Source organism: Quercus suber, unplaced genomic scaffold (assembly GCF_002906115.3).
Source record: "Quercus suber isolate HL8 unplaced genomic scaffold, Cork oak 2.0 scaffold_618, whole genome shotgun sequence".
NCBI lineage: Eukaryota > Viridiplantae > Streptophyta > Magnoliopsida > Fagales > Fagaceae > Quercus > Quercus suber.
Genome location: NW_027070061.1, coordinates 16,757 through 21,276, shown reverse-complemented (window position 1 = coordinate 21,276; position 4,520 = coordinate 16,757).

The window sequence follows — 4,520 nt, the reverse complement described above, 5'->3', positions numbered from 1 at the left end:
GAGAGAGAGAGAGAGAGAGAGAGAGAGAGAGAGAGAGAGAGAGAGAGAGAGAGAGAGAGAGAGCCAATCAATACCTGATGACTTGACTTGACCTAATACCTAAATCCAACCCAACCCAACCCATTACTAAATATAACCTATAGAGACACCATTGATGCCTATAAATTTGGATTTAACTATGTTATATTAAGCACTTATTCTAGTCATAAACTCAACCCAAACCCGACCCAGAACTAAATATAATATATAGAGACATCATTGATGCCTATGAGTTTGAATTTAATTAAGTTATATTAAGCACTTATTCTAGTCATTATTATTTGAGACTTTACTCACAAGCTTATACCTAACCATTAGCCATTTAGACCAGAATATCAATTCATGAAATATAAAGCAGAAACAAAAATCCACTTGGTCCTCAAAAATGGAAAGGTCTCTTTTTTTCTACCACTATCTTGACGTTTCAAGCAAGCTGCAAACTTTGCACAAAAAGTCTTCTTGGAAAGTCCAAGAGCGAAGACTCAAAGAAGTATCAAGTCTTTCTTAGATTCTCTACTCTCCACGGGGAAGCTTGGATGAAACACCCATGAGATACTTTGCGGACCAATTCTAAAGGATAATTCAGTGAAAGAGAGGAGTATTCCCACTTGGTTTCTTGTCTGTTTCCTTAAGCTTTTCACTTTTTTTGAGTATCTCTTGCAAGCCAACTATAAGCGTAGTGGAAGAAGTCGGATAAAGGCTGAGTTAAGAGTTTTGGGATGGCTTCGGTCTATCTGTTTGTTTTCTTTGTTCTCTCACACCTTTTGGTTCACTCGGCCGTAGAAGGGAAGTGGAATCAACCAAATTGTCCATCATTTTTTCATTGTGGAAAATTCGGCAGCATCGGCTTCCCATTTGCCAATCGCACAAACTCATATTGCGGTTTATGCCCAGTAGATTGTGATGAAACAACTCCAGTGATCCAACTAGGGAGAGATGGAAGATCATATGATGTCATGAACATCTCTCAGTCTAACACCAGTTACGCCACCATACGTGTCAAGGACCGAGTGCTTCAGGAGCACTTGAATCTCCGTAGATGCAAATTGTTAGACACTTTGACTTTTCCCAACTCCCCCTTTCTCTCTTTTGAAATCACCACTCCCAATCAGACTCTGTTTAAATGCAAACGCACTCTCAATCTCACTCTCCCTAGAAATTTTAAAAATACGAGCTGCAATGACTATAATATCTACTATAGTCACTCAAACCATACTTCTCCCAGTTTTCCACCTGAGTGTTCAATTATTCAGCTCCCAAAAAGTGGGACTTCACCAGATGATGCTGACCTGTACGCACTCTTAACCGCTGATTTCAACCTCGAAGTGCATGTGTCTCGTGATGATACCAGTTTTTTTAACAGAGTAGGTCAATGTCAGTATTCTGGAGGAAAATTTAATTGTGCCGGTGGAAAGGAAGGTATGTAAATTCGAATAACCCAAAAATATATGGATGCACGCTCATATTAATTACGTTCATGATAATGCATATAAGTTTTTTTGTGTCTGGGTTGTAGATATTCCTAATAGGATAAAATTTAATTACAATATCATAAGTACTGTTTCTTAAGTTCATCTTTTTAGATTCAACCATGTGGTTACTTAATTAAAAAATACACTTTCATTTCATGTGAAAAAATTTACGTGACAAAATCTTAAAAGAAAAATCTAAAGAACATTACCTAAGTACTATACCAAAGTCTTGCCCTTTCTAATACATGTTATGCTACCATTTTCATGGCATGATTCGCTTTTAATTTCTAGAGCGACAACTTTAGGTTGGATTTGAATTTGAGGATTTTAAGTTGATTGGAATTCAAAAAACATTGTTTGGATAAATTAATTTACATTATTAATATTTGATTTGAGTCAAGGATTTCTCTCAAAATAAAAGTATAAAAGACTAATTAGAATTTGCATTTGAAATAAGGTCTTAGTTTTAATTATTTCAAATCCACATATTAATAAGCTAAAATCCATTAAGAAGAAGGAGTAACGTTCTTTGTACTCTGTAAATATATATATATATATATATATATTTTTTTATACAAGATAGAAACATGTGTAATGCTTTTGTAAGACTGTTAGGATTTCAAAACTTTAACTTTATTTTGATCACTGTTTAACTTTAACTAACACAATTTTTGTTTGAATCTTACTATAGGTACAGGGTTTAACAAATGGGCAATAGTGATAACATTAGGTAAGAAGCCTCTTCAATCATATATTCTTGAAGCAATTCATAATCACTTGTGTGCTTGGACAGCGTACTGAATTTAAATTATTCCTTCTTTAAAATGTGACGTGTTTTTCTTTTCAACACATCTAAAGGTTACAAGCTATCATGATTTTCTCCTTGACAGGCTTGACTGGGTATGTGTATAACTAATTATCAAATTTTTACGGCACTAATTTTACATCTCATGCAGTGATAACTTTTCAGTTTTCAAATTACTGCTAGCAGTTTTTTTGTCATGGCTCTATTTGCCCCCTTTTTTTATCATTCTAAATGATGCTGCTTGTATTGTATGTACAGAATTCATTATAAGAATTGTCCTCATTTTTCACTTATCAGGAGGAGAAAAAAAAAAAAAAAAAAAAAGACGTCCTTATTTTCAACTTCAATTATGCGTATTTGTTGACCTACAATAGATAATCTTTTACAGTTCATGCCAGGTCGTACTTACATTTTTCTTATTCATTTTTAGTCTGGTGTCACCATAAAAGAATGCAAATTTAAAATGGTTCAAGAGATTCTCTAACTGATAATTAGAGTGGCTTTATTTTATGCACCACATAACTTTGTAAAATCTATTCTTTAATTACAGTCATTTCATTATCTGGAATTGGAGTTCTAGTGGTCATAATCTGCTGCTTCTTGGAAAAGCTCTTATCTAATCAAAGTTGGAATAAAGAAAATCCGACTTATCAGAACGTAAAGGCCTTTTTAGGGAGCCATGGACCACTTGGTATTAGAAGATACAAATATTCAGATATAAAGAAAATTACTAACTCCTTTAAAGATAAATTAGGCCAAGGTGGCTATGGTGATGTATATAAAGGAAAGTTACAAGATGGTCGTTTTGTGGCTGTGAAAGTTTTGAAAGAATCAAAAGGCAATGGAGAGGAATTCCTTAACGAAGTTGCAAGCATTAGTAGGACCTCCCATGTTAACATTGTTATGCTTATGGGTTTTTGCTTTGAAGAATCTAAAAGAGCTCTCATTTATGAGTTTATGCCAAATGGATCTCTTGAAAAGTTCATATACAAAGAAAATCCCTCAAATGTTGACATTCAATTGGGATGATTTTAACACATCATTTTACAATTTACCATTTATCACATCTTCTATTTTTCAATTCTATACATTAAAATATATATACCAATATTAAAATAACATTAAAAAAAAACATAAATAATAATAATATAATAATAAAAATAAAAACCCCTACACACCTAGTGACACGCCCAAACCATACACACAGCACAGCCGACCCCACTGCCGCCGACAACCCACCGCCACAACCCACCCACCTCAACACCCACATCCCACCCGCACTATCTCACACCAAAACCACCACAGCAAAACACACAACAACCACCACCAGAAAAAACAAAAACAAAAACAAAAACACAACCAAATTCGCACCCAACCACCACGTGACCCATCCACAGGCCGGCTAACCCACCCCGAATTCACACCCAGAACCCGAGTTTGCCCATCACCATCTGAACACACCCACTGCCAAACCCACCCTCAAATCACTGTAAAAAAATAATAAAATAAAAAAATTAAAAAAAAAAAAAACAAAAAACAACCTAGCACCACTAATCAGCATCAGGTGGCATGGCGAGCTAAATAGAAGAGAAAACAACAATAATGAGAAGAAAAAAGAGTGAAAGAAGAGATTGGTTGATAGACCAGTCCGAATGTTTGAGGAAAAATGAGAGAGGAGAGGAAAAAAAAAAGAATAAAGTAATGAGAGAGGATAGAGAAAAGAGAATTAAAAAAAAAAAAAATCATATGCCATTTTGTTCCATGCCAAAGTTGAGACGATACTTTAGCATGTTTCAAAATTTTAACACATTTAATGATGCTTTGTTTTGGTGTTTGGCATGCCAAATGCCAAATATTATAACATTTAACATATTTAACACACCTAATGGTGATGCTCTAAGTACAAAAATCCCAAGAGATATGTTATACTTCTTGAATTATTTAAAAATTTATTTATTAATTAGTAAACAGATGATAATCTTGATGATTTTGAAGAATAATTTAACTTGAGATAACATGATAAGAAATAGTCCATGATAAATAAAATCAAGATTTTCCATTGAAAAATAGTAGAAATTCGCGATAAAAATAAAGAAAGAACAATACACTTCTGAAAGATGTTGTTACCCTTCCCCACCCCCCCCCCCGACCCGAAATTATATGTTGTACCTGACATATATGCTGGGTACACATATCCAGCTCCC